General features: G+C 34.7%; 1 protein-coding gene across 7 annotated transcripts in view; it reads left to right on the top strand.

Moving 5' to 3' along the window:
• Window positions 1-16547, top strand: part of CCSER1 (coiled-coil serine rich protein 1) — a 1329329-nt gene that overhangs the window by 68523 nt on the left and 1244259 nt on the right. Inside the window, exon 2 of one of the 7 annotated variants that reach the window (XM_086704579.1) lies at window positions 2353-2530. The exons of the other annotated variants lie outside the window; for them this stretch is intronic. The gene's annotated coding sequence lies outside the window, so the exon portion shown is untranslated. The remainder of the gene's footprint in view (window positions 1-2352; window positions 2531-16547) is intronic. 7 annotated transcript variants of the gene reach the window in all.

The following is a 16547-nucleotide window of genomic DNA, read 5'->3' as shown; positions in this document are numbered from 1 at the left end:
CTTACAAACAAAGGATACTCTAGACCCTTCAACACTTATTGCTACAAAGTTATGGTAATTTTTTAGGAAACAAGTATGATTGCAGTTTATCATTAGCTTAAATATTGCCAAGTGCATTAATAAATAACTTGACTGAAGAAGTTTTTTTAATGTAGTACTATATTACCAAGAGACCATCTGAAATGGTTTGCTGACCTAATTTAACATCCTTAAATATAGTCAACTTTTCTTCTTTGAGGATTATTTCACTATTTATGCAGCTCCTACTGCATACCATGTATGATTGTGCTTTCTATAAATGTAGAGATAAATAAGAAATACTTTCTGTCCTTAAGAATTTCACAGTTTGTGGGAAAAATCAGCAGCAATTTTTATTTAACATTTATAGTGAAATATACTTACTTCAAAGAAGTACACTGAAAAGGCTTCAAAATAGGAGTCCATAACTGCAAACATACCCTATCTGGGAATGTGAGAAGGAGATTTGCAAAAATCCCTCAATTTGTCTCAACATGTTAGTTCTTGGGGTCATGATACATATGAGAGTTGGAGGAACAGCTTTGGTTGTGCCATTCACTTACCAGTCTTAAGTAAATATACAAAGTAAATTGTAATTTCGGAACTAACTTACTAATTAAATAATTCAATATATACTTGATGTAATAAGTCAAATCCTATTCATTTGTATTCAGATTAGACTTTTCTAGGTTCTGTTTAGTTTGTAGGCCCTTGCTCCGAAGAAGCATGCTATAAAGAAAAGAAATTAGTCGAAGTTATTATATAATTAGCACTGAATATTATATAACTGAAAGAAAGGGGGGTAGAGATTAGACTTGTTCAATAGAAATATAATGCAAACTACATATGTGATTTTAAGAGTTCCAGTAGCCGTATTTAAAAAAGAAACAAGTAGAATTAACTTTAATAAATTTATTTAACTTAATGTATCTAAGTATTATTTCTGCATGTGGTCAATATAAAATTATTGAGACATTTAATTTTTAAAACAAATCTTTGAAATCATTATGTGTTTACACTTACGCACATCCCATTTTGAACTAGTCATATTTAAAGTGCCAGTAGCCATATGTGGTCATTAGCTACTGTATTGGACATTGCTGGATAAGATTAGCATTGCAGTTCAAAGAAAGTTTAGCTCAAGCAAAAGCAGAAGTGTATAGAATATGTAAACATTTTTTTGAGTCATGCAAGTTCAGCAGAATTTACGTAGATGGGAGGAAAGAGTATCTAACAAAGAGGAATGCTAAATTTTGAAACATAACTTACTGAAAATTATCATAGCAGTTCCAGCTGTTGAACAGATTACCAGTTTAAAATCTACTTCATGTTACTTCAGGGCGATCAGTGTACAATTTAAAGAGGATAGTGGTCAATTGGTTATTTTTACTATGTCTTCTAAGAAACATTAAGCAAAATATTTTCAAAACAGTATTCAGTTGAATAGTAAATTTGAACTATGTAGAAATAGAATCTCTAGGTTTAAATATGTGTCAAAAAAGAAAAACACCTGCTTGATCATTCACAGTGAACCTGTAAATTAAACTTTTTAAATTTTGTGTAATTCAGTCTTCCCAAACTTGCTGGACAATATAAGGGGTCTTCTTTTTTACAGCACCACTGTTAATATCTGTGGATCTGATGTCCCACGGAACATATGCGTGGGGGTACTTGCTGTAATGTATTTTCTAATTTCACAAGTCTCTGTAAGAAGAGTATTTTATTACTACTTCTGGAATTTAGGAATACCTTAATGATATCTTTCTAATTACATAGTCAACCTGTCACATTTAGTTAGATGATGACATTTATTCATTTATTCACTGAAATTACTACCTATCTTCTCATGTATGGAAATGCATTTTTCGTGAACCACAGCTGCTTATGTGATTTCTAATGACTCATGTAAATTGATAAATGATAGGTACAGTACTTTCTTCGTACCTCATTAAATATTCTGCAGTTAAAAGGCCCAGAATATTTGTAATCTGTATTTGATTATCCACTGATTTTTAACTGATTTTAAAAAAAAATTACAGTGACTCTAAGTTTTTCATTATTAGTTTTTTTTGGAGTGCATAATTACCTAACACTGTCAAAGTACTTGCCTGAAGTTTGTCTCCAGAAAAAACTATGATTTCTACAGATATTCTTTTAGAGACACAGAGTATAAAATTATTTGCTACCTGACTCTGCTTTAAATATTTAATCGTTTATGACAAAGTAGTAGATGTTTCTTATGTGTTGTTTTTGCTACTCTTTGTATTGACAATAGATGGAAATATTTGCTTGACAAATTTCAGGTCCTTTTTTTTTTTTTTTTTGTCCTTCCAGAAGATGCCCAGAGGGCTACTTGTGCATAAGAAATGGGGCCTTTTATAGTGGCCAGTTGGAAAGAGTCTTCCATTCCTTACTGCCTTCCCTCACTCTATACAGAAGTTGTAAAGGATGATCTACTGAAACAGGTAGCTGTGTGGACACAGAAAGGAACAGACACTACTTGGTGTCTCAGGTGAGGTGCACTGAGAGCCAAACCTAGCACAAGTGAGTGGACATGCCCTTGGAGCACCCTCCTTTTAGGACTGGCATAGATAGGGATCTGGGCAAAAGAAACCAAATGTCAGCAGTGAGGAGCAGAGTAGGATAGATGGTGGAGGGGCAGAATCCAATCGCATTCAGCTCTAAGGTTAAGGAGGAGAGGCAGCAGCCTGCCCACATCAGGTTTTCTTCCATGAGGTGCAAGTCTGGCCATGCTTCTCTTTGAATTGCATATGTCCTGACTACCTGAGGGGTTCATGGTGAAAAAAAATCCCAACCTTTAAGAACCTTGTTCAAAGTATTATGCTGGCTTTTCCATTGATCTAAACATTGGGACTCTAAGATAATTCTAATTTTATTTAGGAATAATGGAATGTAGAATAACTTCTATTTTCAGTCGGTGTGATATTACACTGTGAATTTAACTTTTCCTTTACTTTGGGCCATATTGAATCCTGAGGACTTCCCTCCAAACTAAATTTCTCTGAATGATTAAGTTCATTGTGTTTGTCTATTGTTTTTTAAAAAATTTTTTTTTGGTATAGTCACTGAGAATTACTCTTTATCAATTACTGTATTTAAGGCCTACCATATTTCATTTTATTTTTTCCCCTGTAAAAGTGGGTAAACACATCTCATTCTGTAGTATTTCTTTTTGTTTTGTTTGTTTGCACAGTACTTTATTCAATTTTAATTCTTCCTAATCAGTTTGTCCAATAATAAAATTGCTTCAGCCTGTCTCTGTCAGTATCTTGCTGTTTTTTTTTTTTTTTACCTAATCCTAACATAGTAAAAAATTAGATTTCCTCTTACCACTGACATGAGAATTCCTTGTTTGCCCCTCTATGCATTTTGCACTCTATTTTCAATAGCCCAAGAAACAGCTATGTAGGTGAAAGGTCTTTTGTTAAAAAAGAAGGAAATTAAGCAGCCATTTCTCATTTCCTTCTTTGACCAGCACCTGTAAGCAAGTGGTCTATGCTTTAGTTTTTTCTATTTACATTGTTTTAAAAGAATCAATTATTGTTTTAGAGAATGTACCTTTTAGAAAAATGTACACAAGAATAATAAAAAAATTCTTCAAAATTGTGCATAAAGCATGTTGTTTCTTAAATCAGATTGTAAAGTTTGAACAGTTGCCTTCATCTGCATTGCTTACAGCTAATTTCTGTATGTACTTTCAGGTATTCTGCTGTCATTACTAACAAAATTAAATAGTGTATATGGTAGAACTTTCAAGGATTGTTTGATTTTGTTAGGCACTAGTTTTGATCAATATAGAATATTGTGAAATATTATTTAAAACATTTCGTTATGCATACCGAGCTTTAGTTAATTATCAAAAGGGAAAGCATGTAAAATTACTAAAGTTGTTTTTGTGGAGTGCAGATTCCTACTAAGAATAAAATTTAGCAGAGAAGTGATATTCAAATGCCGTTGACACTATGAAAGTAAATTATTTGGTTTCATATAAACAATATTTAAATAAGGCTTCCGGAGTCTTTCATGACCTTCATAAATAATGAGAAATATATACATGCATGTATTAATAATCATATAGCTTTCTTTTCCCAGTTTTCTTTTTATGAATTCAGTGGTTAAATACACATACTTATTTAAAGAATATAGAACTCACATATTTTACTTTAATTTTTAAATTGATTGCTATTAAAATAATTCTGTTTTCCACAATCATGCAATTGTTACATGACTTAATTAGCATTATGATAATTGTCTTGTGGGAGAGATGTGTTTTTTTAATTTAAATTGTTTTGCTCTTATATTCAACATTTTACATTTCTCTTAAATGGTGACTCATTGTTAAAAAAAAAAAACAGTCCAATTTCATAGACATTTTCTTTTGTATAACAATATAAGAATGGCTAGGAATTTAGTAGCTTTTCTGTACATCAGTGGAATAAAAAACTTCGTTAAGAAATCTTTTGAGGGGCGCCTGGGTGGCTTAGTCGGTTAAGCATCCGACTTCAGCTCAGGTCATGATCTCACGGCTTGTGAGTTCGAGCCCCGCGTCAGACTCTGTGCTGACAGCTCAGAGCCTGGAGCCTCTTCAGATTCTGTGTATTTCTCTCTCTCTCTGCCCCTCCCCTGCTCATACTCTGTCTCTCTCTGTCTCTCAAAAATAAATAAACATTAAAAAAAAAAAGTCTTTTGAATTGCTCCTAGAAAGAATAAGAGCATTTGAACTCTCTATGTGCTCCAAGATGAACAGATTAATTCTCCTTTCAGTCCTGCAAGCCTAGGAATTTGTGTTTCTTATATCCCTCTTGTACTTTTAGCCATTTATATGAGTCAAATTTCTGTTGTTGATGCTTTTTGGTTGAGCCCAACCAGGTTAGTCCTGCACCATTCTACCATCATTGGTCTCCCTGCAGTTCCAGGGAGGGGTATGACTGCATGACTGGTGCACTTCGTTGAGTAAGAGTGGAGATTCTTGGTTATTGCCCCAGGAACTACTGTTCTGACTATGGCATAGCCTTATGAATCTCTTATATTCTGTTAGGTACAAGAAGATCACGAAGGCCAGGCCAGGCTTAAGAGGACGGCAGGTTCACTCTGCCTCCAAATGGGGAGAGTGGCAAAATCACATTAAAGCAATGATGGGACTGGAGTATTCTTACAGCCATCTTTGGAAAATGTAATTTGCCATGATAGGTTATCCTAAGTGTCTTGAATTTCATTCTCTAGGTGATTGAGAGTTACTGATAGTATTAGTTGGAAGGAAACAGAGTACTTCTTTAAAGAGATAGACTCCTTCCAGTAATTTACCTAACTTATCTTGATGGAATGCCATATTTACATTCAGCCATCAACCAGACATCAGCCCTTTGGCTATTTGAATACAATTCTCATCAAATATCTGCTTTTATTAAGTAGAAACATTTCACGACGTATCAGCAAATTGGGCATCTTCCATTGGAGATGTTTTGAATTGTTTATAAAACTTAAATGATCTTATAAATAGTCCAGAGATTATAAAAATACCCTAAGATATTGTCATTTTTTTAAACCAGGCTCCATGCCCAATGTGGGGCTTGAACTTACAACCCCAAGACCAGGAGTCATATGCTCTAATGACTGAGCCAGCCAGGCAAGCTGTCGTTTTGAATTCCTACATATTCACTGCAAACAGCCCAAGTATTGAAGCTTTCTCTGAAATCAGCTGTATTTGTTTGGATTGTCAGATATGTTAATATACAAATTAGTTGTGTTTATTTATTTTCTTTTTAAACTGAAGCATAATTAACATACAGTGTTAAATTAGTTTCAGGTGTATGATATAATGATTTTGCAATTTTATATATTACTCAGTGCTCATGAAGCTAAGTGTATTCTTGATCCCCTTTATCTATCCCACCCCCCCATTTTCTCTCTGGCAACCACCAGTTTGTTCTCTGTATTTAACAGTCTATTGTTTTCTGTCTCTTCTTTCTTTGTTCATTTGCTTTGTTTGTTAAACTACACATGTGGATAAAATCATATGGTATTTGTTTTTCTCTGATTGACTTATTTCACTTAGCATTATACCCTCTAGGTGCATCAATGTTGTAAATGGCAAGAGCTCATCCTTTTATATCGCTGAGTAATATTCCATTGTGTGTGCGTAACAGTTTCACACACACACACACACACATTGTATATATTCCTGTATGTGTGTCTGTATGTGTGTGTGTACACATCTTTATCCATTCATCTATTTTTTTTTTTTTTTTTTTTTTTTTTTTTTTATTTTTGGGACAGAGAGAGACGGAGCATGAACGGGGGAGGGGCAGAGAGAGAGGGAGACACAGAATCGGAAACAGGCTCCAGGCTCCGAGCCATCAGCCCAGAGCCTGACGCGGGGCTCGAACTCCCGGACCGCGAGATCGTGACCTGGCTGAAGTCGGACGCTTAACCGACTGCGCCACCCAGGCGCCCCTATCCATTCATCTATTGATGGACACTTGGGTTGCTTCCATGTCTTGCCTATTGTAAATAATGCTGTAATAAGCATAAGGATGCATATCTTTTTGAATTCATGTTTTTTGTTTTCTTTGGTTAAATACCCAGTAGTGCAATTACTAGATTATATGGTATTTTTATTTTAAACTTTTTTGAGGAACCTCCATACTATTTTCCAGAGTGGTTATATCCATTTATATTCCCACTAACAATACATGATGGTTCCCTTTTCCACACATCCTTGCTAACAATTGTTACTTCTTTTTTGATTCTGGCTATTGTGACTGGTGTGACGTGATGCCTCAGTGTGGTTTTGATTCACATTTCCTGGACAATTAGTGAAGTTGAGCATCTTTTCATGTGTATGTTGGCCATCTGCATATCTTCTTTGGAAAAATGTCTATTCAGGTCTTTTGCCCTTTTTTTAATTGGATTATTTTTTTTGGTGTTGAGTTGTTTAAGTTTTTTATATATTTTGGATATTAATCCCTTACTGGGATATATCATTTGTAAATATCTTCTTCCATTCAGTAGGTTGCATTTTTGCTTTGTTGATGGTTTTCTTTGTTGTGCAGAAGCTTTTTATTTTGCTTGGTTTCCCTTGCCTGAGGAGTCATATCTAGAAAAATGTTTCTACACCAAATGTCAAAGAAATTATTGCTTAGGTTTTCTTCTAGGAGTTTAATGGTTTCAGGTTTTACAGTTAGGTTTTTAATCCATTTTGAGTTTGTTTTAGTGCATGGTGTAAGAAAGTGGTCCAATTTCATTCTTTCACACATTTGTATAGTTTTTCCAGTGCCAATTGTTGAAGAGGTGGTCTTTTCCCCATTAAATATTCTTGCCTCCTTTGTCATAGTTTAATTGACCTTATAAGCATGGGTTTATTTCTGGGCTCCCTATTCTGTTCTTTTGATCTATGTGTCTATTTTTGTGTCAGTACTATACTGTTTTGACTATCATATTAGATCATGATATCATACCTTGATATCTGGAATTGTGATATCTATAGCTTTGTTCTTTCTGATGATTGCTTTAGCTATCTGATGTCTTCTGTGGTTTCATAAACATTTTAGGATTATTTGTTTTAGTTCTGTGAAATATGTTGTTGACAGGATTTCATTAAATCTGTAGATTTCTTTGGGTAGTATCAACATTTTAACAATATGGATTCTTCCGATCCACGAGCATGGAGTATCTTTCCATTTATTTGTGTCACCCTCAATTTCTTTCATCAATATTTTATGGTTTTTGAAGTACAGGTCTTCTACGTCCTTGGTTAAGTCCTGTTCCTAGGTATTTTATTCTTTTTGGCGAAATTGTAAATGGGGTTGTTTTCTTAATTTCTCTATTTGCTGTTTCACTATTAGTGTATAGAAATGCAACAGATTTCTGTATATTAATTTTGTATCCTGTGACTTCATTGATTTTATTCCATTTAGTTGTATTTATTTAAATATGTGATGGCAATGAATGCAGTTGAGTCTCTAATACAGCATTTTCATTGGAAATATTTTTAATACCACTGAACATTTAAAAAGTTGCTAATTCCATCTTAAGTGACTTTATACTTTTTATTTTATTTATGTCTACTGTCTGTTATATCACTAAAAAAAGAGAGAAACCTTATATAGTTAAATGCATTTTTGGAGGATTGACTTTTTTATAGGAACACACAAAAAAGGTGAAGAGCAGTTTTAATCTTGAATAAACTATATTAAGTATTTAATCTTATTAGAAAGTTGTTTACCAAAAATTAACTGAAAATTAAATGACTTAACTGGAAATTAATGATATTGGAGAGTTTTGAATTCTTAAGTCCAAAAGAGTGTGAATATACAGAGTATGTCTGACAGTGACAAGTGCCGAGAAAAGTAGAGCAGGATGAGGAGAAATGGGAGTGCAGAAGAGTGGTTGCATTTTTATATAAGATGTTCGGGAAGGTCTTTCTGAGGTGACAGACATTTGAGTGGAGATCTTTGGGCAGCAAATCTGTGAGAAGGATATTTCAGACAAAGAAAATATAAAGTGAAAAACCCTCCTGGTAGGCAGAAACTGTCTGTAGCAGAGTGGCCTCATGAGAAATGAGGCCCAATAGGTGTACAGGGGAAATTAGATTATGAAGGCCTTTGTAAGGACTTTGGTTTTTATTCTGTTTGATACAGGAAAGGACTTGAATGCTTTTTTTTTAAAGTTTATTTATTTATTTTGAGAGAGAGAGGGAGAAAGCTCAAGCAGGGGAGGGGCAGAGGGAGAGGGAGAGAGAGAATCCCAAGTAGGCTCTGCACTGTCAGTGTGGAGCTTGACGAGGGGCTCAAACTCACAAACTGTGAGATAATGACTTGAGTCTAAACCAAGAGTTGGACGCTTAACCAGCTGAGCCACCCAGGCACTCCAGGACTTGAATGTTTTTAAGAGGAGTGAGAAGATCTAACTGAGTACTTATTTAGCACATGTACCCTGGCATCAGTCTGGAAGTGTCCTTGTGGGATGGTGATTAGGAGAATGCTTTGATGAGATTGAGAGCAGTGGCAATAGAATCATACCGAATTGCTGAAGGATTGATGTGAGGTATGAGAGAAAGGCCTCAGGGATGACTGGTTAATAGGCTGGGCTGCAAAAGATGAATTTGCCATTTACTGAGATGGAGAGCTTTGTGAGATGAGCAGGTATTTGGGAAAAACCAGGTGTTTTACTTAGGGACGTTTAGGTTGAGAGAGCTATTAAATGTCCAAATGGAATTTTGAGTAGGCTGTAGAGTATGTGAATCTGGATTTCAGAGGCTAGGTTTAGGGTTCAAATGCAGATTTGAGAGTACACACTATGTAACTGTCATTTAAAGGGTGGGGTTAGGTGAGATCACTTGGCAAGGGGTATACATAAGAAAGAGGAGAGGTCTAAGAACTGAACTCTAAGGAGTGTGCATATGTGGAGATTGTGGAGGTGATGAGGAAGAACTAGCAAGTACAGTAGGAAATAGAAGCCAAGGAGGGAGCAAGAGAACCAATAGTGTGCTGGACTGGAAGTCAAGAAAAGAAAGAGATTAGTCAGGAAGGAGATTAGTCAACCCTGACAAATGCTGCTGATAGGTCTTAACTAAGATGAGAATTGAATTTAACAGTAGTCTTAGCAGTATAGAGATCATCCATTACATTGGCAAAAGCAGCTTTGAAATTATGGCGATTAAAAAAACAAAACCCTGGAATATGTTTAAGAGAAAATGGGAGAAACAGACTTGGAGACAGCAAATATGAGCAGCTCTTGAGAAGTTTTGCTACAAAAAGGGGAAGAATAATAGGGCACATGCTAGATAGAGGCAGTGATTAAAGGATTTTTGTTCATTTGTTTTTAAGACTGAATACATTATGTATGTAGGGAATAATTTGATGGAATAATCCAGGAAAATAGATAAAATTTAATGGTGTAGTTAAGAAAAAGCACAATTATTGCTAGAGTAAGGTCATTGAATAGCTGAGAGGGAAGGGAACACGTTGCAAATATGGAAGAATTGACCTTGGATAGGCACATGAAGTTTTTATGCCAGTAATAGGGAGGAAGGAGAACTTTATGGGTACAAGGGCAAGTGGGTTGGAAATATTGGGCTGGAAGACAGGGGAAGTTCTTTTCAAAATGCTTCTGTTTTTAGTGAGAGACAAATCTGAGAGTGAGGCTGTAGGAGAAGGTATTCAAGGTTTGAAAAGGTATGAATATATTGTCTAGGTGAATTGGAGAGGGACGGACAAATAGGACTGCTGGAGAGCACCCAGGAACACACTGGACAATAAAGCCAATGAGTCTGAGACAGAGTCAGTTTGCATAGTGGTCAATAAATATTTGTTCACAAAAGTGAATGAATTGTGGATTTTCCAGTTCTTTTAATAGCATCCAGTCATACGGCTGCTAGATCATTACAATAGAAAGCAGATATATTTCTTAAAGAAGAACATTACTTTGGAAGATCCAGCCAAGTCAGTGGATTTGATAAATAGCAAAAACACCATCAGAATTATTACTCATTCAGTCTTGGGTGAAGTAAACTGTGATATTTGAACTATCACATAGGCTTGAGATAATGGACTTTAGAGATAATCTTTAGAACATTTTCCTAATTTTATAAATGAAGAAACTGAAGTCTAGAGAGATTGAAGGAATCCCTTATCTTCTTTGAATCTTACATTATCTTTTACAGAGAAGTTTGAATATTGTAATAAGTATGCTCTCCAGGAATGTTACATTTTATTCTAATTTTACTGTTTCTAATAGGGCATTCCTGCTTGGTTTTTCAATTTGTGTTTGATTGCACAGTTATGTAAATTCTTTTTGACAGATTTATTATTAAGGGGAGAAAGATGAGTAAGAATCCTGGTTTGAAAAGCTCATTAATTTTAAAGAAATGTGTCGTGAATTAATGTTTTGAGTGCTATATTTTTCTTTTTACGTTATTTCTCCTGGATGAATAGAATTCTGTCAAAGAAATAGGTTACTTAAAAGTGATTATATAGGAGTTATATAAAAATTCTTCAAAGCAGGTACATTCTATTCCCAAGAAATAGATTGAATGTAATACTCAGCTAGTGAAGCATTATCATTAACAGTACAATATTATGTTGTAGCCCTTCTTTACAAAGCTAGCTATAAAAATGTTTTCTTTTTAAAGCATTTTCAGTGTCTTTCACTTGAGTGGGCGTTTAGTAAATGAAAGTTCTTTCATTGTGTGTGTGTGTGTGTATATATATATATATTTTTTTTTTCTTTAGGCTTACTGACTGGGAAAATGATGTTCTTGGCCTACTTATTTATACAAAATATAACTAGTTACGTTCTACTTTTAGCATAGTAGCAAATTTAATGATAGGTGAGTCAACAATCACTATACAGACTTCAACATAAGTTGACTTTCCTGAAGTTCAGGACAAAGACAGTTGATTTCAGTTGAAAAATATGCAGTAGGGGCGCCTGGGTGGCGCAGTCGGTTAAGCGTCCGACTTCAGCCAGGTCACGATCTCGCGGTCTGGGAGTTCGAGCCCCACGTCAGGCTCTGGGCTGATGGCTCAGAGCCTGGAGCCTGTTTCCGATTCTGTGTCTCCCTCTCTCTCTGCCCCTCGCCCGTTCATGCTCTGTCTCTCTCTGTCCCAAAAATAAATAAACGTTGAAAAAAAATTAAAAAAAAAAAAAAGAAAAAAGAAAAATATGCAGTAATAGTTCTGCATGCCCACTTTCAAAAATCAATGTTCTGGCTTCTTGAATAGCAAATACACATTTTAAAAGTATGTTTATAGAGTAGAACACGTCAAAGTTTCCTAACTACTAACTTTAAAAATATTATCTCAGTGTAGGTGGTAGTTAGGGAAGCCTTAAACTCCTCACTTTTTTGTGTTCTATTTGACAGAGGAAATAGACATAGATACTGGTGGTCAAATGTGGTTCAAAGGGTCTCCTTTAATAATAGGCCAGGCACCTTCCAGTTAATTTCCAAAATATAGAACTTTCTGCAAAGGTACAATGGAAAATGTGACTTTTTAAAAAGTGTTGTTTTTTTTTTAATGAAACAAATCCAAAAGATGTACAGTCAGGCTCAAGTTGTACAGTTCACAAGCATGGAGGTTATAGTGAAAGTCTGTAACTCTTACCCCAGATATAATCTTTGAGATTACCTCACTATGGAGGCACTGTTCAACTGCTTTTACTACACGGGAACATGAAGCAGGTGAGAGGGCAGGGGCGGTGATGGGAGGCTGCTCAGGAATGGGGTGCTGCAGGTTCAGAAGACAGAGGCTGTGGAATGTGTGTGGATGTGTGTGTGTGTGTGTGTGTGTGTGTGCGCACATGCGTGTGTTGTATGGATAATATTTAATGAATTACACCCACCCATTTGTGAAAAATTCTGATGGATAAAATTTTTACCTTTATTCCCTGAAGAGATATAATTAAGTTGATAGAAAGGAACGGAACTTTGTTCCCAGCACAGACCTTTGCTACTCGAATGTGAGGTGGACCTTGGATTAGCAGCACCTGCACCACCTGGAAGCTTGTTAGAAATGCAGCATTTCAGGCTCCATCCCTGACATGCTGAATCATATGTGCTTTCTAGCAGAGCCTTCTCCACTACCAGGTGACTGGTTTGTCAATTACATTTCAGAAGCACTTGTCTAGAAACCAGATGTGTTGCTATATATTCCTTCTTTTGTGAAGTAAGACATAATATAAGGAAAGAGTAGAAGGATCTCTACTTACAGCTGGAGTTCATACTCTTTTATCATCAAGTGTTTAGTGTTTTTAAAATTAGCCCAAGAGATTCCAGGCAAGGAGGTGTTTTGAGATTGTTCAACCACAAAACTGCAACAATTCATATCATCTCATTTTTCAGATCTGCATGTTAGAATTTCATCTAAGATATCATTTGTAAAAGAGATATCTGCTGCTAAATTAAAAAAAAAAGTTTTAGAGACAAAAAGGGAAAAGTATTAAACTTATTATGAGGCTTTAATTATCTGGCTTTGATTATCTAGCTAACTAGCTTTATAGTAAGGGCAGGTGGTAACCTCACAGGGTCTTGATTTTTTCAGGAATAGTTTGCTATATATGGGCTGGAACACATTTGGATAAATAAAAATTGAGTAGTATACCTAGAGTGTAGGATGTCTGTCAATGTGTTTGTATGGTGGTACTGATGGGAAAGGGGGTTATATAGGTGAGATGCGATGTTGCTGATCAAGGGTTTTTATGACCAAGGAAAAGGTTTGGAATTTAGTCTGAGGCCAAGAGGTTATTGAGGGGTTTAGGAAAAAGAGTGAAGTTGGCATTTTAGAAGGCTAATTCTGGCTTTAGTGCAAAGAATATGAGTCAACAAGACCACAGACAGAGACACAAGCTGGAGCCTGTTTGAATAATGTAGGTGAGAATGATAACGTGAACTAGAGATGTAGATGTGGGGATGGGGGAAATGAACAATTTGGGAAGAAAAATCTATAGGATGCAATGACTGATTGTTGAGGGTTGATGAGAAATAAGTTGTTGTCCCTAATTCCTATGTCTTGGGCCTTAAGAACATAATTGGAAATATAGGAGGAGTAGGTCTGGCAGGACTTGATTGATTCTGTTTTTATCAAGTTACTTTTTTTTAGATTGAACATCAATTGCAGGTTTCTGGTAAACCAGGTATTCATTCCTTAAACATTTAATTATCTTGAGATTATCGTACTTTCTGTATAATTTTTGTCATTACTCTAATTTTTATATGTATGTTGATGCCTTCAAATCTACATCCTTGGTCTAGATTACTCACCCAAACTCCAGTCACAAATGCACTTATGAGCTTAAATTATTTTCAATAAAAATTATGTTTTGCTATTCATTGGAAATAGAAGTGGGGATTCTTCAGGTCCTGCTACTTGTATATGATATTTGGATTATTACTCAAATGTATTAGATACTGAGAAACAAAATTATTTTTGGGCAAGGATTATGATGGAACTTACTTTTGTATCTAAAACAACACCTTACAAATACCCCATTCTCAAATACTTAGTGAATTAGACATTGGAAATCTGAAAATAAAATCTGAATCTTTAAATTGCTTCTGTTTATTAGAAGTGAGAAAATGGATCTATGGAAAATCAGCATAATAATGATGAATAAATAAGACAGATGTTATTAAATATTTCTTTGATGCTATTATTTCCTGGTCTGGAGATTACTAAAACCAAGTAGCTCAAAACGTTTGATTTCACCCATTTAGCACATGTATACAATAAAATAAAATGAAAGACTATAAACTTCTCCAATGCTTGTGCTCCCATAATATTTTCCTTTTTCTGAATTTATCACTTCTTGTCATTTCTCCCTGCACATGAATATCTGTTTATATTTTTAATTGATTTACTTTTGATTTTGGAAGAAAATATAGATAACTATTAAGGAGATTTAATGTGCTGTGTCTTTTTCAGGGACTTTAGCTATCGTTCTTAGAAAGATTTTAATGAAAAGGATTTCTGACAACATAACAAAATAGAAATCAGGTTTGATAGACTTCAGCATGTATGAAGTGTATATCCTGTCTGGAAAAAAAATTCAAGCATTCAATACAGCTGGCACCCTTTCTATATTTGTATCCATCTCTACTAGCTGATCTTGTGTATTTGTGGAGGCAATGACATTGATGAATCACTTTAATTTACCAGGCAACCGACAGTTTGCCGAGACTATCTGTAAGAACCAGCTAGAGCTGGTCCTGATATAGATATGTGTATTGTTACAAAAAAAATGTGAGTGATCAGAAGCAATTTAGATGTATCCTTGTTCCACAAATATATAAAAATATATTATTTTTATATCCTCTTGATTTTTATTTTTTCTGATTATTCCTCTCTTTTTACGGAAAAAAATAAATACCTATTTATATAAATATATGCTAGCTTAGTTATTTAGTAAAATTAGTTGTTCTATAATTTGGATTTTTAAAATATTGAGGATAATTTTAGAATTAAGGTTGTATAACATGGAATTGATTTTTAGGAAATAATGTTATCTTTATGCTATTTTATATGCTTTAAAGTAAGAAATCATTATTTTGGCGATAGCCAGTTATGGTATTTTTCACTTAGGTAGACCTTAGTTGAGGAACAGAAAATAGAATGCATGAACTCTCAAAGTTTTAAAGAATTTTAATTAGGATATACCCAATAGTGGTATACGGAAAAAAAAAAAAAAATCTTGGGAACACTGTGGAGAAAAAAGTTAAATGCATATAATATGCAGAAGTGATGTTTCTTGATGCTTAGCAGGTATAGAAGTTACATACTTTTGAAATGCATTCAGAGCTAATTTAAATTTAGGTAGACTGTATACCTTGTCCATGATTATGTAGTACTCTTACAGAATTTTTAAAATTTAAAATTCAGCGTATTTATACAGAATCTATCATATGCCAAGACCTGTACCAGACAACTTCACATGTAAACAGTGTATTAGGCATTATATTAAAATACACAGAAGCATCTGATGTCCACTGACTGTCTTTTGTTGTCACTTGTTGATCCCTGAAGTTCTGATCAAAACTTAAAAATTTATCATTATTAAAATATATATAATTAAATTCCTGGGAGTTGTTCCTTAAGTCTTCTTAAATGTTTATAGTGTGGTATGAATGATTATACTGTCTTCTGTAAGTAGGCTTTGATGGAAGACATAGAAATGATTTTAGAGGTCTTGGCTATTTGAACAGAACCAATAGAGGACAAGAAATAAGAGCCAAATGATGAAGAGTTGTTTATTTGTTTTGCCTACATTACATATCAAGTAGGACTTATCCTGACTGCTTTTACTATGGTTAATTGAAAAAATAACTAAATCAAAGTCATATCAAAACCCCTAAGTTATTCTTTTTTTTCTTCTATTCTAAGAATGACTTCTATGTTTACTCTTTTTTTTTTTAATTTTTTCTTTTTTTAAATGTTTGTTTTTGAGAGAAAGAGAGACAGACAGACAGACAGACAGACAGAATGTGAGCAGGGGACAGATAAAGAGGGAGGGACACACAGAATCCAAAGCAGGTTCCAGGCTCCTAGCTGTCAGCACAGAGCCCGATTTAGGGTTTGAATTCACGAGTGGTGAGATCTTGACCTGAGCCAAAGTCGGAAGCTTAATTGAACCACTCAGCCTCCCCATGTTTACTCTTATGACAGTAATGTGAGCACACCAAAACATTAAAGAGTGAATTTCTTAGGCTAGTGTAACAAAGTACATAGGTCCATGGGAATGATTTTTGAGCTGGATATATTCATGAGAAATAATCCTGAGTTAACGGAGAAAGATGTGAGTAGCTTTGTGAAATCCCTAGATCAGAAAAGTCTTATTGCCGGTATTTTTGTGTGTTTTCACATTTTCTGCCACAGCCCTTTGTGGCAAGGTGGAAACTAGTTTTATGTTTTGGCAGGGAAAGGTAACACACCTGATTTACCTACTTAGAAAAGGACATTGTGTGCATTCAATAGGTTTTTGGCACTTAAAAAAATATTTACAAAGCATATTCTAAG

The sequence above is a fragment of the Puma concolor genome, chromosome B1 (assembly GCF_028749965.1).
Source record: "Puma concolor isolate L17-30 chromosome B1, mPumCon1.1.hap2, whole genome shotgun sequence".
NCBI classification, from domain to species: domain Eukaryota; kingdom Metazoa; phylum Chordata; class Mammalia; order Carnivora; family Felidae; genus Puma; species Puma concolor.
Note: the sequence above shows the minus strand (reverse complement) of the source record. Positions and strands in the feature narration are given on the sequence as shown.